This window comes from Microcebus murinus, chromosome 3 (genome assembly GCF_040939455.1).
Source record: "Microcebus murinus isolate Inina chromosome 3, M.murinus_Inina_mat1.0, whole genome shotgun sequence".
Taxonomy (NCBI): domain Eukaryota; kingdom Metazoa; phylum Chordata; class Mammalia; order Primates; family Cheirogaleidae; genus Microcebus; species Microcebus murinus.
Window position 1 is genome coordinate 115,847,846 of NC_134106.1, and position 23,465 is coordinate 115,871,310.

Consider the following 23,465-nt stretch of genomic DNA (forward strand, 5'->3'; position numbering starts at 1 on the left):
CTAATGAGTGCACCGCAAAGAGTTTCCTAATCCATCTGTGAGGGTGGCAACCGAAAGAGAATTTTAGAGCTGACAGAATAGGCGAGGAAAGGCATAGGAGATTTCCACACCCAGTAAGGAAGCCTTTCCCGAAGTGGAAGAAAGAAAGGAGCAAACAGAGACACCGGTAGCCCGCCCGGATCAGAGTCTGCCCCTGAGAGAAAGTACCCTGACCAGGTTCACCAGTGGGTGGGTCGCGAGCTAGCGGCACTCAGAAGAGCGAGGCCCGCAGTCTGTGCAGAAGACACCTGCACTCGGGTGTGTGTGGCGGCACAATTCACAAGCAGCTCCAGATGTTAAACCAAGGAGAAGCCAGGGAGTTCCCAACGCCCCAGGTGTCCTCAGCCCACGACTGGCTGCTGTGGGAATGCGAAGCCCGGCTCCTTGTCTCAGAGCGGGGCAACCAGGAGGTGTGATGTCCACCCCGGGGTTCCCAGGAGGATCAGACTGAAGCTGGGACTTGGCCTGAAAGTGTCCCCTCGCATGGCCACCCCCTTCCCCTTCCTGCTCCTCTACTCCTGGTGCCCCTCCATCCAGGGGCCAGACCTTAAAGAGTCACCCGCAAGAGAATCCTGGTCCCAAAGGAGCCTTCTGGGGGACCCCTGCTGAGAGAGGTTGTGGGCATGGCCCGCTGGGGCTCTGCCCGACCCAGGGCTGAGAGATGCAACCTCCCAGCTCTGGGTCCCTGCAGGAAGTGTTGGCAAGCACAGGGCCAGTCCTCCAAAGGCCCAGGTGCAGGGAGCCCAGGCCAAGCATCCCGTGGAAGAAGCCACATGCTGTGCCACCCCGGGGAACACCACTGCAGGCCACGGCCCTTCCCACCTCCTCCTCCTCCTCCTCCTCCTCCTCCTCCTCCTCCCACCCCGCCCCCGCCCCCACATGGCACAGGGCCCAGAGACACCTCAGACACTTGCTACCCAAAGTGCAAAGGGCATCAGTTGCTCCTCCAAACCCCCCCCCCAGCCCAGCAGACCACGTTGTCCAGCCAGCCCCCGGGCCTCCCTGGGGTGCCCAGCACAAAAGTGCAGACACCCACCGGACCCTCAATCTCAGTTTTCGGATGTTTTTGCCACTCTAAGGACCCGCAGGCCAGCTGGGCCTTCTGGCAGGACAGAGAGCCCCGGAATCCGACGTGGAGAGCTGGGTATACGTCCCCATGAGGAGGCGGTCCCCACCTCCGCGGCTCTCCCCTTGCGGGGAGCGGCAGCCGCGGGGCCTCAGAGAAGACACCAGGCTGGGCCCCCACGGCACAGCGGGAGCACGTCCCCCGCAGGCCACTTAGCGACGGCGGCCAGCCGGCGGACGGTTGGGTTGCACGAGACGCTGCGGCCGCCCTGCTACCGGGTTCCTGGGAGGGCGTCCTGGAACCAGCGTCCACACCAAGCCCTTGGAAGGCCCAGGCGACGGAGGAGCCCCGTCAGGCAGGGGCCGAGGACGGTGACGGCCCGGGCGGGGACGAGCGTGTCAGGCAGGGGCAGAGGACGGTGACAGGTGATAGGCCGGGCGGGAAGGAGTCAGTCAGGCAGGGGCCGTGGAGGAGACGGGCTGGGTAAGGGTTAGGGTTAGTGTCAGGGCACAAGTCACAATCGCAAAGACCTGGAAGCCACCCGAGTGCCCATCGACCCACGAGTGGGTAAATAAAATGTGGCGCGTGGACACCACGGAGTGCTATTCGGCTATGAGGAGCAGCGGTGAGGGGGCACCTCTCGTGGTTCTCCTGGCCAGAGCTGGAACCCGTTCCAGTAAGCCAAGTATCCCAAGAATGGACACACGAGCACCACGTGCTCGCGCTCACCAGCAAATGGGTACGAACCGATGGACACCTAAGTGGACACAGAGGAATCACCTTCTTCGGGTGGGTGTCGGGCGGGTGGGGGGAGGGGATGGGCATACACATCCATTAGGAATGGGGTGGGTACGCACCGACTGGGGGATGGGCGCACTTGAAGCTCTGACCCGAGGGGGGAGGCTGGGAGAGGGCAACGCACCCGACCTTAACATTGGTGCCCCCACAATATGCTGGAACAACATGAGAGGTAAATGAATAAGAACACGGGGGGGGGGAGGGGGGCACGGGCAACACATGTCACCTTAATACTTGGACTCCCATCATCTGCTTGAAAAGAGAGAGAAAAGAAAATGCAATAATAGAGATAAGAGACACTTTTTAAAAATAATGAATCCGGCCGGGCGCTGTGGCTCACGCCTGTAATCCTAGCTCTTGGGAGGCCGAGGCGGGCGGATTGCTCAAGGTCAGGAGTTCAAAACCAGCCTGAGCAAGAGCGAGACCCCGTCTCTACTATAAATAGAAAGAAATTAATTGGCCAACTGATATATATATAAAAAATTAGCGGGGCATGGTGGCGCATGCCTGCAGTCCCAGCTACCCTGGAGGCTGAGGCAGAAGGATCACTCGAGCCCAGGAGTTTGAAGTTGCTGTGAGCTAGGCTAACGCCACGGCACTCACTCTAGCCTGGGCAACAAACCGAGACTCTGTCTCAAAAAAAAAAAAAAAAAAAAATGAATCCGAAGAGAAAAGTAAAAGGAGGCCTGTGGAGCAGGTCTGGGTGTGACTCCGGATCCCCGAACATCAGGTGCCACCACCAAAGATTCCTACGTGTAGCCCATAGAACCCCAAAAGCAACGGGAGGAGTTCTGGTCACATACTCCCTCAAAATGACATCCTGGCCTTCTTCTGGAACTCCCTCCCCTCTCAGACTCTCAAGGTTTCCTCCAGCGTGTCGGCTCCCACAGAGCAGACCTTTGGTCTGAGACCTGACTGTCCAGAAGCCACGCATGCTGCCGCGTGGCGGCGGTGTCACGGCTCGGGACAAGAGGAGGCCCAACGGCGCGGGCTGGGGCGCCAGGCACCGCGGCGGGCGCTGAGGGTGGGGGTCACCCCCACCCCGGGCCGCCCCCGCACTCCCAGAAACGCGACAGAACCAGAGGCAAAAAAAAAAAAGAAGAAGCCTACGGCACCCGGTATTCCCGGGCGGTCTCCCATCCAAGTTCTAACCAGGCCCGACCCTGCTTAGCTTCCGAGACCAGACGGGATCGGGCGCGTTCGGGGTGGTGTGGCCGTGGACGGCGGAGGGCGCCCCTGCCCCGCTCAAGAAGCCGAGCCTCTCTGCGCTTCCCCGCCGCCTCCTCCCGCCCCAGGCCCCGCGCCGGGTCGGGCCTGTTGAGTTCGCCGGCCGGGTCCCGCGGGCTCCGAGGGACGGGGGGTGACAGGCGGGGCGGGCAGGGAGCGGCGGGCCGGGGTTGGGGGCTGTCTCTGTACACACACACACTCACACTCACACTCACTCACTCACTCACACTCACACAAGATGCGCCTCCACGGCTGGACCCGCCCAGGTGGAGACCTTCAAGCCCCCCTCCTCTCCTCGCCTGGCCTCCTTCACCTCCCCGCCCCCCACCCCCAGCGCGCCGGGGCCGCAGACTGCGCACGGGCGGGAGGGGCGGGGCGCTCGCCCTTTGACCCCAGCCAGGGGCGGCCCTCCCCCACAACCCCTTTCAGCTGCGCCCCCCACCCTGTGGCCCGGCGGCCGCCTATTCCCCCGGGCCAGGGCTGGGGCACAGCGCACGGGGGAGGGGAGCCAGTGTATGGGGCGTCTCTCTCTCTCGGGATGTGTCCCATGGGTGGGGTGGGGTGGCGTGGTTTGTGGGGCGCTGAAGAAATCAGTCCCCTCCATCTCCTCCCTCTGGAAAACACCCAAGCCCTTGGAGAACTGCCCGCACCGCTACCGTGGGGGCCGGGACCCTCCTCTGTGTCCTCCTGTGGCCCAGTCCAAGGGGCCTGGGCCTGGCCGGGGCTGCACTGGACCCCAACCACCCTGGCGTGTGGACTCGCTAAAAATCGGCCATTAGATATTGGATTCCAGCGTCATTGAGGTCATTTCACTAATGAGTGCACCGCAAAGAGTTTCCTAATCCATCTGTGAGGGTGGCAACCGAAAGAGAATTTTAGAGCTGACAGAATAGGCGAGGAAAGGCATAGGAGATTTCCACACCCAGTAAGGAAGCCTTTCCCGAAGTGGAAGAAAGAAAGGAGCAAACAGAGACACCGGTAGCCCGCCCGGATCAGAGTCTGCCCCTGAGAGAAAGTACCCTGACCAGGTTCACCAGTGGGTGGGTCGCGAGCTAGCGGCACTCAGAAGAGCGAGGCCCGCAGTCTGTGCAGAAGACACCTGCACTCGGGTGTGTGTGGCGGCACAATTCACAAGCAGCTCCAGATGTTAAACCAAGGAGAAGCCAGGGAGTTCCCAACGCCCCAGGTGTCCTCAGCCCACGACTGGCTGCTGTGGGAATGCGAAGCCCGGCTCCTTGTCTCAGAGCGGGGCAACCAGGAGGTGTGATGTCCACCCCGGGGTTCCCAGGAGGATCAGACTGAAGCTGGGACTTGGCCTGAAAGTGTCCCCTCGCATGGCCACCCCCTTCCCCTTCCTGCTCCTCTACTCCTGGTGCCCCTCCATCCAGGGGCCAGACCTTAAAGAGTCACCCGCAAGAGAATCCTGGTCCCAAAGGAGCCTTCTGGGGGACCCCTGCTGAGAGAGGTTGTGGGCATGGCCCGCTGGGGCTCTGCCCGACCCAGGGCTGAGAGATGCAACCTCCCAGCTCTGGGTCCCTGCAGGAAGTGTTGGCAAGCACAGGGCCAGTCCTCCAAAGGCCCAGGTGCAGGGAGCCCAGGCCAAGCATCCCGTGGAAGAAGCCACATGCTGTGCCACCCCGGGGAACACCACTGCAGGCCACGGCCCTTCCCACCTCCTCCTCCTCCTCCTCCTCCTCCTCCTCCCACCCCGCCCCCGCCCCCACATGGCACAGGGCCCAGAGACACCTCAGACACTTGCTACCCAAAGTGCAAAGGGCATCAGTTGCTCCTCCAAACCCCCCCCCCCAGCCCAGCAGACCACGTTGTCCAGCCAGCCCCCGGGCCTCCCTGGGGTGCCCAGCACAAAAGTGCAGACACCCACCGGACCCTCAATCTCAGTTTTCGGATGTTTTTGCCACTCTAAGGACCCGCAGGCCAGCTGGGCCTTCTGGCAGGACAGAGAGCCCCGGAATCCGACGTGGAGAGCTGGGTATACGTCCCCATGAGGAGGCGGTCCCCACCTCCGCGGCTATCCCCTTGCGGGGAGCGGCAGCCGCGGGGCCTCAGAGAAGACACCAGGCTGGGCCCCCACGGCACAGCGGGAGCACGTCCCCCGCAGGCCACTTAGCGACGGCGGCCAGCCGGCGGACGGTTGGGTTGCACGAGACGCTGCGGCCGCCCTGCTACCGGGTTCCTGGGAGGGCGTCCTGGAACCAGCGTCCACACCAAGCCCTTGGAAGGCCCAGGCGACGGAGGAGCCCCGTCAGGCAGGGGCCGAGGACGGTGACGGCCCGGGCGGGGACGAGCGTGTCAGGCAGGGGCAGAGGACGGTGACAGGTGATAGGCCGGGCGGGAAGGAGTCAGTCAGGCAGGGGCCGTGGAGGAGACGGGCTGGGTAAGGGTTAGGGTTAGTGTCAGGGCACAAGTCACAATCGCAAAGACCTGGAAGCCACCCGAGTGCCCATCGACCCACGAGTGGGTAAATAAAATGTGGCGCGTGGACACCACGGAGTGCTATTCGGCTATGAGGAGCAGCGGTGAGGGGGCACCTCTCGTGGTTCTCCTGGCCAGAGCTGGAACCCGTTCCAGTAAGCCAAGTATCCCAAGAATGGACACACGAGCACCACGTGCTCGCGCTCACCAGCAAATGGGTACGAACCGATGGACACCTAAGTGGACACAGAGGAATCACCTTCTTCGGGTGGGTGTCGGGCGGGTGGGGGGAGGGGATGGGCATACACATCCATTAGGAATGGGGTGGGTACGCACCGACTGGGGGATGGGCGCACTTGAAGCTCTGACCCGAGGGGGGAGGCTGGGAGAGGGCAACGCACCCGACCTTAACATTGGTGCCCCCACAATATGCTGGAACAACATGAGAGGTAAATGAATAAGAACACGGGGGGGGAGGGGGGCACGGGCAACACATGTCACCTTAATACTTGGACTCCCATCATCTGCTTGAAAAGAGAGAGAAAAGAAAATGCAATAATAGAGATAAGAGACACTTTTTAAAAATAATGAATCCGGCCGGGCGCTGTGGCTCACGCCTGTAATCCTAGCTCTTGGGAGGCCGAGGCGGGCGGATTGCTCAAGGTCAGGAGTTCAAAACCAGCCTGAGCAAGAGCGAGACCCCGTCTCTACTATAAATAGAAAGAAATTAATTGGCCAACTGATATATATATAAAAAATTAGCGGGGCATGGTGGCGCATGCCTGCAGTCCCAGCTACCCTGGAGGCTGAGGCAGAAGGATCACTCGAGCCCAGGAGTTTGAAGTTGCTGTGAGCTAGGCTAACGCCACGGCACTCACTCTAGCCTGGGCAACAAACCGAGACTCTGTCTCAAAAAAAAAAAAAAAAAAAAATGAATCCGAAGAGAAAAGTAAAAGGAGGCCTGTGGAGCAGGTCTGGGTGTGACTCCGGATCCCCGAACATCAGGTGCCACCACCAAAGATTCCTACGTGTAGCCCATAGAACCCCAAAAGCAACGGGAGGAGTTCTGGTCACATACTCCCTCAAAATGACATCCTGGCCTTCTTCTGGAACTCCCTCCCCTCTCAGACTCTCAAGGTTTCCTCCAGCGTGTCGGCTCCCACAGAGCAGACCTTTGGTCTGAGACCTGACTGTCCAGAAGCCACGCATGCTGCCGCGTGGCGGCGGTGTCACGGCTCGGGACAAGAGGAGGCCCAACGGCGCGGGCTGGGGCGCCAGGCACCGCGGCGGGCGCTGAGGGTGGGGGTCACCCCCACCCCGGGCCGCCCCCGCACTCCCAGAAACGCGACAGAACCAGAGGCAAAAAAAAAAAAGAAGAAGCCTACGGCACCCGGTATTCCCGGGCGGTCTCCCATCCAAGTTCTAACCAGGCCCGACCCTGCTTAGCTTCCGAGACCAGACGGGATCGGGCGCGTTCGGGGTGGTGTGGCCGTGGACGGCGGAGGGCGCCCCTGCCCCGCTCAAGAAGCCGAGCCTCTCTGCGCTTCCCCGCCGCCTCCTCCCGCCCCAGGCCCCGCGCCGGGTCGGGCCTGTTGAGTTCGCCGGCCGGGTCCCGCGGGCTCCGAGGGACGGGGGGTGACAGGCGGGGCGGGCAGGGAGCGGCGGGCCGGGGTTGGGGGCTGTCTCTGTACACACACACACTCACACTCACACTCACTCACTCACTCACACTCACACAAGATGCGCCTCCACGGCTGGACCCGCCCAGGTGGAGACCTTCAAGCCCCCCTCCTCTCCTCGCCTGGCCTCCTTCACCTCCCCGCCCCCCACCCCCAGCGCGCCGGGGCCGCAGACTGCGCACGGGCGGGAGGGGCGGGGCGCTCGCCCTTTGACCCCAGCCAGGGGCGGCCCTCCCCCACAACCCCTTTCAGCTGCGCCCCCCACCCTGTGGCCCGGCGGCCGCCTATTCCCCCGGGCCAGGGCTGGGGCACAGCGCACGGGGGAGGGGAGCCAGTGTATGGGGCGTCTCTCTCTCTCGGGATGTGTCCCATGGGTGGGGTGGGGTGGCGTGGTTTGTGGGGCGCTGAAGAAATCAGTCCCCTCCATCTCCTCCCTCTGGAAAACACCCAAGCCCTTGGAGAACTGCCCGCACCGCTACCGTGGGGGCCGGGACCCTCCTCTGTGTCCTCCTGTGGCCCAGTCCAAGGGGCCTGGGCCTGGCCGGGGCTGCACTGGACCCCAACCACCCTGGCGTGTGGACTCGCTAAAAATCGGCCATTAGATATTGGATTCCAGCGTCATTGAGGTCATTTCACTAATGAGTGCACCGCAAAGAGTTTCCTAATCCATCTGTGAGGGTGGCAACCGAAAGAGAATTTTAGAGCTGACAGAATAGGCGAGGAAAGGCATAGGAGATTTCCACACCCAGTAAGGAAGCCTTTCCCGAAGTGGAAGAAAGAAAGGAGCAAACAGAGACACCGGTAGCCCGCCCGGATCAGAGTCTGCCCCTGAGAGAAAGTACCCTGACCAGGTTCACCAGTGGGTGGGTCGCGAGCTAGCGGCACTCAGAAGAGCGAGGCCCGCAGTCTGTGCAGAAGACACCTGCACTCGGGTGTGTGTGGCGGCACAATTCACAAGCAGCTCCAGATGTTAAACCAAGGAGAAGCCAGGGAGTTCCCAACGCCCCAGGTGTCCTCAGCCCACGACTGGCTGCTGTGGGAATGCGAAGCCCGGCTCCTTGTCTCAGAGCGGGGCAACCAGGAGGTGTGATGTCCACCCCGGGGTTCCCAGGAGGATCAGACTGAAGCTGGGACTTGGCCTGAAAGTGTCCCCTCGCATGGCCACCCCCTTCCCCTTCCTGCTCCTCTACTCCTGGTGCCCCTCCATCCAGGGGCCAGACCTTAAAGAGTCACCCGCAAGAGAATCCTGGTCCCAAAGGAGCCTTCTGGGGGACCCCTGCTGAGAGAGGTTGTGGGCATGGCCCGCTGGGGCTCTGCCCGACCCAGGGCTGAGAGATGCAACCTCCCAGCTCTGGGTCCCTGCAGGAAGTGTTGGCAAGCACAGGGCCAGTCCTCCAAAGGCCCAGGTGCAGGGAGCCCAGGCCAAGCATCCCGTGGAAGAAGCCACATGCTGTGCCACCCCGGGGAACACCACTGCAGGCCACGGCCCTTCCCACCTCCTCCTCCTCCTCCTCCTCCTCCTCCTCCTCCTCCCACCCCGCCCCCGCCCCCACATGGCACAGGGCCCAGAGACACCTCAGACACTTGCTACCCAAAGTGCAAAGGGCATCAGTTGCTCCTCCAAACCCCCCCCCCAGCCCAGCAGACCACGTTGTCCAGCCAGCCCCCGGGCCTCCCTGGGGTGCCCAGCACAAAAGTGCAGACACCCACCGGACCCTCAATCTCAGTTTTCGGATGTTTTTGCCACTCTAAGGACCCGCAGGCCAGCTGGGCCTTCTGGCAGGACAGAGAGCCCCGGAATCCGACGTGGAGAGCTGGGTATACGTCCCCATGAGGAGGCGGTCCCCACCTCCGCGGCTATCCCCTTGCGGGGAGCGGCAGCCGCGGGGCCTCAGAGAAGACACCAGGCTGGGCCCCCACGGCACAGCGGGAGCACGTCCCCCGCAGGCCACTTAGCGACGGCGGCCAGCCGGCGGACGGTTGGGTTGCACGAGACGCTGCGGCCGCCCTGCTACCGGGTTCCTGGGAGGGCGTCCTGGAACCAGCGTCCACACCAAGCCCTTGGAAGGCCCAGGCGACGGAGGAGCCCCGTCAGGCAGGGGCCGAGGACGGTGACGGCCCGGGCGGGGACGAGCGTGTCAGGCAGGGGCAGAGGACGGTGACAGGTGATAGGCCGGGCGGGAAGGAGTCAGTCAGGCAGGGGCCGTGGAGGAGACGGGCTGGGTAAGGGTTAGGGTTAGTGTCAGGGCACAAGTCACAATCGCAAAGACCTGGAAGCCACCCGAGTGCCCATCGACCCACGAGTGGGTAAATAAAATGTGGCGCGTGGACACCACGGAGTGCTATTCGGCTATGAGGAGCAGCGGTGAGGGGGCACCTCTCGTGGTTCTCCTGGCCAGAGCTGGAACCCGTTCCAGTAAGCCAAGTATCCCAAGAATGGACACACGAGCACCACGTGCTCGCGCTCACCAGCAAATGGGTACGAACCGATGGACACCTAAGTGGACACAGAGGAATCACCTTCTTCGGGTGGGTGTCGGGCGGGTGGGGGGAGGGGATGGGCATACACATCCATTAGGAATGGGGTGGGTACGCACCGACTGGGGGATGGGCGCACTTGAAGCTCTGACCCGAGGGGGGAGGCTGGGAGAGGGCAACGCACCCGACCTTAACATTGGTGCCCCCACAATATGCTGGAACAACATGAGAGGTAAATGAATAAGAACACGGGGGGGGGGAGGGGGGCACGGGCAACACATGTCACCTTAATACTTGGACTCCCATCATCTGCTTGAAAAGAGAGAGAAAAGAAAATGCAATAATAGAGATAAGAGACACTTTTTAAAAATAATGAATCCGGCCGGGCGCTGTGGCTCACGCCTGTAATCCTAGCTCTTGGGAGGCCGAGGCGGGCGGATTGCTCAAGGTCAGGAGTTCAAAACCAGCCTGAGCAAGAGCGAGACCCCGTCTCTACTATAAATAGAAAGAAATTAATTGGCCAACTGATATATATATAAAAAATTAGCGGGGCATGGTGGCGCATGCCTGCAGTCCCAGCTACCCTGGAGGCTGAGGCAGAAGGATCACTCGAGCCCAGGAGTTTGAAGTTGCTGTGAGCTAGGCTAACGCCACGGCACTCACTCTAGCCTGGGCAACAAACCGAGACTCTGTCTCAAAAAAAAAAAAAAAAAAAAATGAATCCGAAGAGAAAAGTAAAAGGAGGCCTGTGGAGCAGGTCTGGGTGTGACTCCGGATCCCCGAACATCAGGTGCCACCACCAAAGATTCCTACGTGTAGCCCATAGAACCCCAAAAGCAACGGGAGGAGTTCTGGTCACATACTCCCTCAAAATGACATCCTGGCCTTCTTCTGGAACTCCCTCCCCTCTCAGACTCTCAAGGTTTCCTCCAGCGTGTCGGCTCCCACAGAGCAGACCTTTGGTCTGAGACCTGACTGTCCAGAAGCCACGCATGCTGCCGCGTGGCGGCGGTGTCACGGCTCGGGACAAGAGGAGGCCCAACGGCGCGGGCTGGGGCGCCAGGCACCGCGGCGGGCGCTGAGGGTGGGGGTCACCCCCACCCCGGGCCGCCCCCGCACTCCCAGAAACGCGACAGAACCAGAGGCAAAAAAAAAAAAGAAGAAGCCTACGGCACCCGGTATTCCCGGGCGGTCTCCCATCCAAGTTCTAACCAGGCCCGACCCTGCTTAGCTTCCGAGACCAGACGGGATCGGGCGCGTTCGGGGTGGTGTGGCCGTGGACGGCGGAGGGCGCCCCTGCCCCGCTCAAGAAGCCGAGCCTCTCTGCGCTTCCCCGCCGCCTCCTCCCGCCCCAGGCCCCGCGCCGGGTCGGGCCTGTTGAGTTCGCCGGCCGGGTCCCGCGGGCTCCGAGGGACGGGGGGTGACAGGCGGGGCGGGCAGGGAGCGGCGGGCCGGGGTTGGGGGCTGTCTCTGTACACACACACACTCACACTCACACTCACTCACTCACTCACACTCACACAAGATGCGCCTCCACGGCTGGACCCGCCCAGGTGGAGACCTTCAAGCCCCCCTCCTCTCCTCGCCTGGCCTCCTTCACCTCCCCGCCCCCCACCCCCAGCGCGCCGGGGCCGCAGACTGCGCACGGGCGGGAGGGGCGGGGCGCTCGCCCTTTGACCCCAGCCAGGGGCGGCCCTCCCCCACAACCCCTTTCAGCTGCGCCCCCCACCCTGTGGCCCGGCGGCCGCCTATTCCCCCGGGCCAGGGCTGGGGCACAGCGCACGGGGGAGGGGAGCCAGTGTATGGGGCGTCTCTCTCTCTCGGGATGTGTCCCATGGGTGGGGTGGGGTGGCGTGGTTTGTGGGGCGCTGAAGAAATCAGTCCCCTCCATCTCCTCCCTCTGGAAAACACCCAAGCCCTTGGAGAACTGCCCGCACCGCTACCGTGGGGGCCGGGACCCTCCTCTGTGTCCTCCTGTGGCCCAGTCCAAGGGGCCTGGGCCTGGCCGGGGCTGCACTGGACCCCAACCACCCTGGCGTGTGGACTCGCTAAAAATCGGCCATTAGATATTGGATTCCAGCGTCATTGAGGTCATTTCACTAATGAGTGCACCGCAAAGAGTTTCCTAATCCATCTGTGAGGGTGGCAACCGAAAGAGAATTTTAGAGCTGACAGAATAGGCGAGGAAAGGCATAGGAGATTTCCACACCCAGTAAGGAAGCCTTTCCCGAAGTGGAAGAAAGAAAGGAGCAAACAGAGACACCGGTAGCCCGCCCGGATCAGAGTCTGCCCCTGAGAGAAAGTACCCTGACCAGGTTCACCCGTGGGTGGGTCGCGAGCTAGCGGCACTCAGAAGAGCGAGGCCCGCAGTCTGTGCAGAAGACACCTGCACTCGGGTGTGTGTGGCGGCACAATTCACAAGCAGCTCCAGATGTTAAACCAAGGAGAAGCCAGGGAGTTCCCAACGCCCCAGGTGTCCTCAGCCCACGACTGGCTGCTGTGGGAATGCGAAGCCCGGCTCCTTGTCTCAGAGCGGGGCAACCAGGAGGTGTGATGTCCACCCCGGGGTTCCCAGGAGGATCAGACTGAAGCTGGGACTTGGCCTGAAAGTGTCCCCTCGCATGGCCACCCCCTTCCCCTTCCTGCTCCTCTACTCCTGGTGCCCCTCCATCCAGGGGCCAGACCTTAAAGAGTCACCCGCAAGAGAATCCTGGTCCCAAAGGAGCCTTCTGGGGGACCCCTGCTGAGAGAGGTTGTGGGCATGGCCCGCTGGGGCTCTGCCCGACCCAGGGCTGAGAGATGCAACCTCCCAGCTCTGGGTCCCTGCAGGAAGTGTTGGCAAGCACAGGGCCAGTCCTCCAAAGGCCCAGGTGCAGGGAGCCCAGGCCAAGCAGCCTGTGGAAGAAGCCACATGCTGTGCCACCCCGGGGAACACCACTGCAGGCCACGGCCCTTCCCACCTCCTCCTCCTCCTCCTCCTCCTCCTCCTCCTCCTCCCACCCCGCCCCCGCCCCCACATGGCACAGGGCCCAGAGACACCTCAGACACTTGCTACCCAAAGTGCAAAGGGCATCAGTTGCTCCTCCAAACCCCCCCCCCAGCCCAGCAGACCACGTTGTCCAGCCAGCCCCCGGGCCTCCCTGGGGTGCCCAGCACAAAAGTGCAGACACCCACCGGACCCTCAATCTCAGTTTTCGGATGTTTTTGCCACTCTAAGGACCCGCAGGCCAGCTGGGCCTTCTGGCAGGACAGAGAGCCCCGGAATCCGACGTGGAGAGCTGGGTGTACGTCCCCATGAGGAGGCGGTCCCCACCTCCGCGGCTATCCCCTTGCGGGGAGCGGCAGCCGCGGGGCCTCAGAGAAGACACCAGGCTGGGCCCCCACGGCACAGCGGGAGCACGTCCCCCGCAGGCCACTTAGCGACGGCGGCCAGCCGGCGGACGGTTGGGTTGCACGAGACGCTGCGGCCGCCCTGCTACCGGGTTCCTGGGAGGGCGTCCTGGAACCAGCGTCCACACCAAGCCCTTGGAAGGCCCAGGCGACGGAGGAGCCCCGTCAGGCAGGGGCCGAGGACGGTGACGGCCCGGGCGGGGACGAGCGTGTCAGGCAGGGGCAGAGGACGGTGACAGGTGATAGGCCGGGCGGGAAGGAGTCAGTCAGGCAGGGGCCGTGGAGGAGACGGGCTGGGTAAGGGTTAGGGTTAGTGTCAGGGCACAAGTCACAATCGCAAAGACCTGGAAGCCACCCGAGTGCCCATCGACCCACGAGTGGGTAAATAAAATGTGGCGCGTGGACACCACGGAGTGCTATTCGGCTATGAGGAGCAGCGGTGAGGGGGCACCTCTCGTGGTTCTCCTGGCCAGAGCTGGAACCCGTTCCAGTAAGCCAAGTATCCCAAGAATGGACACACGAGCACCACGTGCTCGCGCTCACCAGCAAATGGGTACGAACCGATGGACACCTAAGTGGACACAGAGGAATCACCTTCTTCGGGTGGGTGTCGGGCGGGTGGGGGGAGGGGATGGGCATACACATCCATTAGGAATGGGGTGGGTACGCACCGACTGGGGGATGGGCGCACTTGAAGCTCTGACCCGAGGGGGGAGGCTGGGAGAGGGCAACGCACCCGACCTTAACATTGGTGCCCCCACAATATGCTGGAACAACATGAGAGGTAAATGAATAAGAACACGGGGGGGGAGGGGGGCACGGGCAACACATGTCACCTTAATACTTGGACTCCCATCATCTGCTTGAAAAGAGAGAGAAAAGAAAATGCAATAATAGAGATAAGAGACACTTTTTAAAAATAATGAATCCGGCCGGGCGCTGTGGCTCACGCCTGTAATCCTAGCTCTTGGGAGGCCGAGGCGGGCGGATTGCTCAAGGTCAGGAGTTCAAAACCAGCCTGAGCAAGAGCGAGACCCCGTCTCTACTATAAATAGAAAGAAATTAATTGGCCAACTGATATATATATAAAAAATTAGCGGGGCATGGTGGCGCATGCCTGCAGTCCCAGCTACCCTGGAGGCTGAGGCAGAAGGATCACTCGAGCCCAGGAGTTTGAAGTTGCTGTGAGCTAGGCTGACGCCACGGCACTCACTCTAGCCTGGGCAACAAACCGAGACTCTGTCTCAAAAAAAAAAAAAAAAAAATGAATCCGAAGAGAAAAGTAAAAGGAGGCCTGTGGAGCAGGTCTGGGTGTGACTCCGGATCCCCGAACATCAGGTGCCACCACCAAAGATTCCTACGTGTAGCCCATAGAACCCCAAAAGCAACGGGAGGAGTTCTGGTCACATACTCCCTCAAAATGACATCCTGGCCTTCTTCTGGAACTCCCTCCCCTCTCAGACTCTCAAGGTTTCCTCCAGCGTGTCGGCTCCCACAGAGCAGACCTTTGGTCTGAGACCTGACTGTCCAGAAGCCACGCATGCTGCCGCGTGGCGGCGGTGTCACGGCTCGGGACAAGAGGAGGCCCAACGGCGCGGGCTGGGGCGCCAGGCACCGCGGCGGGCGCTGAGGGTGGGGGTCACCCCCACCCCGGGCCGCCCCCGCACTCCCAGAAACGCGACAGAACCAGAGGCAAAAAAAAAAAAGAAGAAGCCTACGGCACCCGGTATTCCCAGGCGGTCTCCCATCCAAGTTCTAACCAGGCCCGACCCTGCTTAGCTTCCGAGACCAGACGGGATCGGGCGCGTTCGGGGTGGTGTGGCCGTGGACGGCGGAGGGCGCCCCTGCCCCGCTCAAGAAGCCGAGCCTCTCTGCGCTTCCCCGCCGCCTCCTCCCGCCCCAGGCCCCGCGCCGGGTCGGGCCTGTTGAGTTCGCCGGCCGGGTCCCGCGGGCTCCGAGGGACGGGGGGTGACAGGCGGGGCGGGCAGGGAGCGGCGGGCCGGGGTTGGGGGCTGTCTCTGTACACACACACACTCACACTCACACTCACTCACTCACTCACACTCACACAAGATGCGCCTCCACGGCTGGACCCGCCAAGGTGGAGACCTTCAAGCCCCCCTCCTCTCCTCGCCTGGCCTCCTTCACCTCCCCGCCCCCCACCCCCAGCGCGCCGGGGCCGCAGACTGCGCACGGGCGGGAGGGGCGGGGCGCTCGCCCTTTGACCCCAGCCAGGGGCGGCCCTCCCCCACAACCCCTTTCAGCTGCGCCCCCCACCCTGTGGCCCGGCGGCCGCCTATTCCCCCGGGCCAGGGCTGGGGCACAGCGCACGGGGGAGGGGAGCCAGTGTATGGGGCGTCTCTCTCTCTCGGGATGTGTCCCATGGGTGGGGTGGGGTGGTTTGTGGGGCGCTGAAGAAATCAGTCCCCTCCATCTCCTCCCTCTGGAAAACACCCAAGCCCTTGGAGAACTGCCCGCACCGCTACCGTGGGGGCCGGGACCCTCCTCTGTGTCCTCCTGTGGCCCAGTCCAAGGGGCCTGGGCCTGGCCGGGGCTGCACTGGACCCCAACCACCCTGGCGTGTGGACTCGCTAAAAATCGGCCATTAGATATTGGATTCCAGCGTCATTGAGGTCATTTCACTAATGAGTGCACCGCAAAGAGTTTCCTAATCCATCTGTGAGGGTGGCAACCGAAAGAGAATTTTAGAGCTGACAGAATAGGCGAGGAAAGGCATAAGAGATTTCCACACCCAGTAAGGAAGCCTTTCCCGAAGTGGAAGAAAGAAAGGAGCAAACAGAGACACCGGTAGCCCGCCCGGATCAGAGTCTGCCCCTGAGAGAAAGTACCCTGACCAGGTTCACCCGTGGGTGGGTCGCGAGCTAGCGGCACTCAGAAGAGCGAGGCCCGCAGTCTGTGCAGAAGACACCTGCACTCGGGTGTGTGTGGCGGCACAATTCACAAGCAGCTCCAGATGTTAAGCCAAGGAGAAGCCAGGGAGTTCCCAACGCCCCAGGTGTCCTCAGCCCACGACTGGCTGCTGTGGGAATGCGAAGCCCGGCTCCTTGTCTCAGAGCGGGGCAACCAGGAGGTGTGATGTCCACCCCGGGGTTCCCAGGAGGATCAGACTGAAGCTGGGACTTGGCCTGAAAGTGTCCCCTCGCATGGCCACCCCCTTCCCCTTCCTGCTCCTCTACTCCTGGTGCCCCTCCATCCAGGGGCCAGACCTTAAAGAGTCACCCGCAAGAGAATCCTGGTCCCAAAGGAGCCTTCTGGGGGACCCCTGCTGAGAGAGGTTGTGGGCATGGCCCGCTGGGGCTCTGCCCGACCCAGGGCTGAGAGATGCAACCTCCCAGCTCTGGGTCCCTGCAGGAAGTGTTGGCAAGCACAGGGCCAGTCCTCCAAAGGCCCAGGTGCAGGGAGCCCAGGCCAAGCATCCCGTGGAAGAAGCCACATGCTATGCCACCCCGGGGAACACCACTGCAGGCCACGGCCCTTCCCACCTCCTCCTCCTCCTCCTCCTCCTCCTCCTCCTCCTCCCACCCCGCCCCCGCCCCCACATGGCACAGGGCCCAGAGACACCTCAGACACTTGCTACCCAAAGTGCAAAGGGCATCAGTTGCTCCTCCAAACCCCCCCCCCAGCCCAGCAGACCACGTTGTCCAGCCAGCCCCCGGGCCTCCCTGGGGTGCCCAGCACAAAAGTGCAGACACCCACCGGACCCTCAATCTCAGTTTTCGGATGTTTTTGCCACTCTAAGGACCCGCAGGCCAGCTGGGCCTTCTGGCAGGACAGAGAGCCCCGGAATCCGACGTGGAGAGCTGGGTGTACGTCCCCATGAGGAGGCGGTCCCCACCTCCGCGGCTATCCCCTTGCGGGGAGCGGCAGCCGCGGGGCCTCAGAGAAGACACCAGGCTGGGCCCCCACGGCACAGCGGGAGCACGTCCCCCGCAGGCCACTTAGCGACGGCGGCCAGCCGGCGGACGGTTGGGTTGCACGAGACGCTGCGGCCGCCCTGCTACCGGGTTCCTGGGAGGGCGTCCTGGAACCAGCGTCCACACCAAGCCCTTGGAAGGCCCAGGCGACGGAGGAGCCCCGTCAGGCAGGGGCCGAGGACGGTGACGGCCCGGGCGGGGACGAGCGTGTCAGGCAGGGGCAGAGGACGGTGACAGGTGATAGGCCGGGCGGGAAGGAGTCAGTCAGGCAGGGGCCGTGGAGGAGACGGGCTGGGTAAGGGTTAGGGTTAGTGTCAGGGCACAAGTCACAATCGCAAAGACCTGGAAGCCACCCGAGTGCCCATCGACCCACGAGTGGGTAAATAAAATGTGGCGCGTGGACACCACGGAGTGCTATTCGGCTATGAGGAGCAGCGGTGAGGGGGCACCTCTCGTGGTTCTCCTGGCCAGAGCTGGAACCCGTTCCAGTAAGCCAAGTATCCCAAGAATGGACACACGAGCACCACGTGCTCGCGCTCACCAGCAAATGGGTACGAACCGATGGACACCTAAGTGGACACAGAGGAATCACCTTCTTCGGGTGGGTGTCGGGCGGGTGGGGGGAGGGGATGGGCATACACATCCATTAGGAATGGGGTGGGTACGCACCGACTGGGGGATGGGCGCACTTGAAGCTCTGACCCGAGGGGGGAGGCTGGGAGAGGGCAACGCACCCGACCTTAACATTGGTGCCCCCACAATATGCTGGAACAACATGAGAGGTAAATGAATAAGAACACGGGGGGGGAGGGGGGCACGGGCAACACATGTCACCTTAATACTTGGACTCCCATCATCTGCTTGAAAAGAGAGAGAAAAGAAAATGCAATAATAGAGATAAGAGACACTTTTTAAAAATAATGAATCCGGCCGGGCGCTGTGGCTCACGCCTGTAATCCTAGCTCTTGGGAGGCCGAGGCGGGCGGATTGCTCAAGGTCAGGAGTTCAAAACCAGCCTGAGCAAGAGCGAGACCCCGTCTCTACTATAAATAGAAAGAAATTAATTGGCCAACTGATATATATATAAAAAATTAGCGGGGCATGGTGGCGCATGCCTGCAGTCCCAGCTACCCTGGAGGCTGAGGCAGAAGGATCACTCGAGCCCAGGAGTTTGAAGTTGCTGTGAGCTAGGCTGACGCCACGGCACTCACTCTAGCCTGGGCAACAAACCGAGACTCTGTCTCAAAAAAAAAAAAAAAAAAATGAATCCGAAGAGAAAAGTAAAAGGAGGCCTGTGGAGCAGGTCTGGGTGTGACTCCGGATCCCCGAACATCAGGTGCCACCACCAAAGATTCCTACGTGTAGCCCATAGAACCCCAAAAGCAACGGGAGGAGTTCTGGTCACATACTCCCTCAAAATGACATCCTGGCCTTCTTCTGGAACTCCCTCCCCTCTCAGACTCTCAAGGTTTCCTCCAGCGTGTCGGCTCCCACAGAGCAGACCTTTGGTCTGAGACCTGACTGTCCAGAAGCCACGCATGCTGCCGCGTGGCGGCGGTGTCACGGCTCGGGACAAGAGGAGGCCCAACGGCGCGGGCTGGGGCGCCAGGCACCGCGGCGGGCGCTGAGGGTGGGGGTCACCCCCACCCCGGGCCGCCCCCGCACTCCCAGAAACGCGACAGAACCAGAGGCAAAAAAAAAAAAGAAGAAGCCTACGGCACCCGGTATTCCCAGGCGGTCTCCCATCCAAGTTCTAACCAGGCCCGACCCTGCTTAGCTTCCGAGACCAGACGGGATCGGGCGCGTTCGGGGTGGTGTGGCCGTGGACGGCGGAGGGCGCCCCTGCCCCGCTCAAGAAGCCGAGCCTCTCTGCGCTTCCCCGCCGCCTCCTCCCGCCCCAGGCCCCGCGCCGGGTCGGGCCTGTTGAGTTCGCCGGCCGGGTCCCGCGGGCTCCGAGGGACGGGGGGTGACAGGCGGGGCGGGCAGGGAGCGGCGGGCCGGGGTTGGGGGCTGTCTCTGTACACACACACACTCACACTCACACTCACTCACTCACTCACACTCACACAAGATGCGCCTCCACGGCTGGACCCGCCAAGGTGGAGACCTTCAAGCCCCCCTCCTCTCCTCGCCTGGCCTCCTTCACCTCCCCGCCCCCCACCCCCAGCGCGCCGGGGCCGCAGACTGCGCACGGGCGGGAGGGGCGGGGCGCTCGCCCTTTGACCCCAGCCAGGGGCGGCCCTCCCCCACAACCCCTTTCAGCTGCGCCCCCCACCCTGTGGCCCGGCGGCCGCCTATTCCCCCGGGCCAGGGCTGGGGCACAGCGCACGGGGGAGGGGAGCCAGTGTATGGGGCGTCTCTCTCTCTCGGGATGTGTCCCATGGGTGGGGTGGGGTGGTTTGTGGGGCGCTGAAGAAATCAGTCCCCTCCATCTCCTCCCTCTGGAAAACACCCAAGCCCTTGGAGAACTGCCCGCACCGCTACCGTGGGGGCCGGGACCCTCCTCTGTGTCCTCCTGTGGCCCAGTCCAAGGGGCCTGGGCCTGGCCGGGGCTGCACTGGACCCCAACCACCCTGGCGTGTGGACTCGCTAAAAATCGGCCATTAGATATTGGATTCCAGCGTCATTGAGGTCATTTCACTAATGAGTGCACCGCAAAGAGTTTCCTAATCCATCTGTGAGGGTGGCAACCGAAAGAGAATTTTAGAGCTGACAGAATAGGCGAGGAAAGGCATAAGAGATTTCCACACCCAGTAAGGAAGCCTTTCCCGAAGTGGAAGAAAGAAAGGAGCAAACAGAGACACCGGTAGCCCGCCCGGATCAGAGTCTGCCCCTGAGAGAAAGTACCCTGACCAGGTTCACCCGTGGGTGGGTCGCGAGCTAGCGGCACTCAGAAGAGCGAGGCCCGCAGTCTGTGCAGAAGACACCTGCACTCGGGTGTGTGTGGCGGCACAATTCACAAGCAGCTCCAGATGTTAAGCCAAGGAGAAGCCAGGGAGTTCCCAACGCCCCAGGTGTCCTCAGCCCACGACTGGCTGCTGTGGGAATGCGAAGCCCGGCTCCTTGTCTCAGAGCGGGGCAACCAGGAGGTGTGATGTCCACCCCGGGGTTCCCAGGAGGATCAGACTGAAGCTGGGACTTGGCCTGAAAGTGTCCCCTCGCATGGCCACCCCCTTCCCCTTCCTGCTCCTCTACTCCTGGTGCCCCTCCATCCAGGGGCCAGACCTTAAAGAGTCACCCGCAAGAGAATCCTGGTCCCAAAGGAGCCTTCTGGGGGACCCCTGCTGAGAGAGGTTGTGGGCATGGCCCGCTGGGGCTCTGCCCGACCCAGGGCTGAGAGATGCAACCTCCCAGCTCTGGGTCCCTGCAGGAAGTGTTGGCAAGCACAGGGCCAGTCCTCCAAAGGCCCAGGTGCAGGGAGCCCAGGCCAAGCATCCCGTGGAAGAAGCCACATGCTATGCCACCCCGGGGAACACCACTGCAGGCCACGGCCCTTCCCACCTCCTCCTCCTCCTCCTCCTCCTCCTCCTCCTCCTCCCACCCCGCCCCCGCCCCCACATGGCACAGGGCCCAGAGACACCTCAGACACTTGCTACCCAAAGTGCAAAGGGCATCAGTTGCTCCTCCAAACCCCCCCCCCAGCCCAGCAGACCACGTTGTCCAGCCAGCCCCCGGGCCTCCCTGGGGTGCCCAGCACAAAAGTGCAGACACCCACCGGACCCTCAATCTCAGTTTTCGGATGTTTTTGCCACTCTAAGGACCCGCAGGCCAGCTGGGCCTTCTGGCAGGACAGAGAGCCCCGGAATCCGACGTGGAGAGCTGGGTGTACGTCCCCATGAGGAGGCGGTCCCCACCTCCGCGGCTATCCCCTTGCGGGGAGCGGCAGCCGCGGGGCCTCAGAGAAGACACCAGGCTGGGCCCCCACGGCACAGCGGGAGCACGTCCCCCGCAGGCCACTTAGCGACGGCGGCCAGCCGGCGGACGGTTGGGTTGCACGAGACGCTGCGGCCGCCCTGCTACCGGGTTCCTGGGAGGGCGTCCTGGAACCAGCGTCCACACCAAGCCCTTGGAAGGCCCAGGCGACGGAGGAGCCCCGTCAGGCAGGGGCCGAGGACGGTGACGGCCCGGGCGGGGACGAGCGTGTCAGGCAGGGGCAGAGGACGGTGACAGGTGATAGGCCGGGCGGGAAGGAGTCAGTCAGGCAGGGGCCGTGGAGGAGACGGGCTGGGTAAGGGTTAGGGTTAGTGTCAGGGCACAAGTCACAATCGCAAAGACCTGGAAGCCACCCGAGTGCCCATCGACCCACGAGTGGGTAAATAAAATGTGGCGCGTGGACACCACGGAGTGCTATTCGGCTATGAGGAGCAGCGGTGAGGGGGCACCTCTCGTGGTTCTCCTGGCCAGAGCTGGAACCCGTTCCAGTAAGCCAAGTATCCCAAGAATGGACACACGAGCACCACGTGCTCGCGCTCACCAGCAAATGGGTACGAACCGATGGACACCTAAGTGGACACAGAGGAATCACCTTCTTCGGGTGGGTGTCGGGCGGGTGGGGGGAGGGGATGGGCATACACATCCATTAGGAATGGGGTGGGTACGCACCGACTGGGGGATGGGCGCACTTGAAGCTCTGACCCGAGGGGGGAGGCTGGGAGAGGGCAACGCACCCGACCTTAACATTGGTGCCCCCACAATATGCTGGAACAACATGAGAGGTAAATGAATAAGAACACGGGGGGGGAGGGGGGCACGGGCAACACATGTCACCTTAATACTTGGACTCCCATCATCTGCTTGAAAAGAGAGAGAAAAGAAAATGCAATAATAGAGATAAGAGACACTTTTTAAAAATAATGAATCCGGCCGGGCGCTGTGGCTCACGCCTGTAATCCTAGCTCTTGGGAGGCCGAGGCGGGCGGATTGCTCAAGGTCAGGAGTTCAAAACCAGCCTGAGCAAGAGCGAGACCCCGTCTCTACTATAAATAGAAAGAAATTAATTGGCCAACTGATATATATATAAAAAATTAGCGGGGCATGGTGGCGCATGCCTGCAGTCCCAGCTACCCTGGAGGCTGAGGCAGAAGGATCACTCGAGCCCAGGAGTTTGAAGTTGCTGTGAGCTAGGCTGACGCCACGGCACTCACTCTAGCCTGGGCAACAAACCGAGACTCTGTCTCAAAAAAAAAAAAAAAAAAAATGAATCCGAAGAGAAAAGTAAAAGGAGGCCTGTGGAGCAGGTCTGGGTGTGACTCCGGATCCCCGAACATCAGGTGCCACCACCAAAGATTCCTACGTGTAGCCCATAGAACCCCAAAAGCAACGGGAGGAGTTCTGGTCACATACTCCCTCAAAATGACATCCTGGCCTTCTTCTGGAACTCCCTCCCCTCTCAGACTCTCAAGGTTTCCTCCAGCGTGTCGGCTCCCACAGAGCAGACCTTTGGTCTGAGACCTGACTGTCCAGAAGCCACGCATGCTGCCGCGTGGCGGCGGTGTCACGGCTCGGGACAAGAGGAGGCCCAACGGCGCGGGCTGGGGCGCCAGGCACCGCGGCGGGCGCTGAGGGTGGGGGTCACCCCCACCCCGGGCCGCCCCCGCACTCCCAGAAACGCGACAGAACCAGAGGCAAAAAAAAAAAAGAAGAAGCCTACGGCACCCGGTATTCCCAGGCGGTCTCCCATCCAAGTTCTAACCAGGCCCGACCCTGCTTAGCTTCCGAGACCAGACGGGATCGGGCGCGTTCGGGGTGGTGTGGCCGTGGACGGCGGAGGGCGCCCCTGCCCCGCTCAAGAAGCCGAGCCTCTCTGCGCTTCCCCGCCGCCTCCTCCCGCCCCAGGCCCCGCGCCGGGTCGGGCCTGTTGAGTTCGCCGGCCGGGTCCCGCGGGCTCCGAGGGACGGGGGGTGACAGGCGGGGCGGGCAGGGAGCGGCGGGCCGGGGTTGGGGGCTGTCTCTGTACACACACACACTCACACTCACACTCACTCACTCACTCACACTCACACAAGATGCGCCTCCACGGCTGGACCCGCCAAGGTGGAGACCTTCAAGCCCCCCTCCTCTCCTCGCCTGGCCTCCTTCACCTCCCCGCCCCCCACCCTCAGCGCGCCGGGGCCGCAGACTGCGCACGGGCGGGAGGGGCGGGGCGCTCGCCCTTTGACCCCAGCCAGGGGCGGCCCTCCCCCACAACCCCTTTCAGCTGCGCCCCCCACCCTGTGGCCCGGCGGCCGCCTATTCCCCCGGGCCAGGGCTGGGGCACAGCGCACGGGGGAGGGGAGCCAGTGTATGGGGCGTCTCTCTCTCTCGGGATGTGTCCCATGGGTGGGGTGGGGTGGCGTGGTTTGTGGGGCGCTGAAGAAATCAGTCCCCTCCATCTCCTCCCTCTGGAAAACACCCAAGCCCTTGGAGAACTGCCCGCACCGC

The 23,465-nt window shown here is 62.5% G+C and overlaps 3 non-coding genes and 3 pseudogenes across 3 annotated transcripts; all 6 read right to left on the minus strand.

Moving 5' to 3' along the window:
• Nucleotides 1–3,006: 3,006 nt before the first annotated feature.
• Nucleotides 3,007–3,125, minus strand: LOC142870138 (uncharacterized; annotated as a pseudogene).
• Nucleotides 3,126–6,941: 3,816 nt separating this feature from the next.
• Nucleotides 6,942–7,060, minus strand: LOC142870139 (uncharacterized; annotated as a pseudogene).
• A 3,823-nt stretch (nucleotides 7,061–10,883) lies between these two features.
• Nucleotides 10,884–11,002, minus strand: LOC142870140 (uncharacterized; annotated as a pseudogene).
• Nucleotides 11,003–14,821: 3,819 nt separating this feature from the next.
• On the minus strand, nucleotides 14,822–14,940 carry LOC142870393 (5S ribosomal RNA). Its single transcript, XR_012918796.1, has one exon. It is a non-coding gene; the product is annotated as a 5S ribosomal RNA (ribosomal RNA).
• Nucleotides 14,941–18,754: 3,814 nt separating this feature from the next.
• LOC142870422 (5S ribosomal RNA) lies at nucleotides 18,755–18,873 on the minus strand. Its single transcript, XR_012918813.1, has one exon. It is a non-coding gene; the product is annotated as a 5S ribosomal RNA (ribosomal RNA).
• A 3,815-nt stretch (nucleotides 18,874–22,688) lies between these two features.
• On the minus strand, nucleotides 22,689–22,807 carry LOC142870102 (5S ribosomal RNA). Its single transcript, XR_012918662.1, has one exon. It is a non-coding gene; the product is annotated as a 5S ribosomal RNA (ribosomal RNA).
• Between the last annotated feature and the right edge of the window lie 658 nt (nucleotides 22,808–23,465).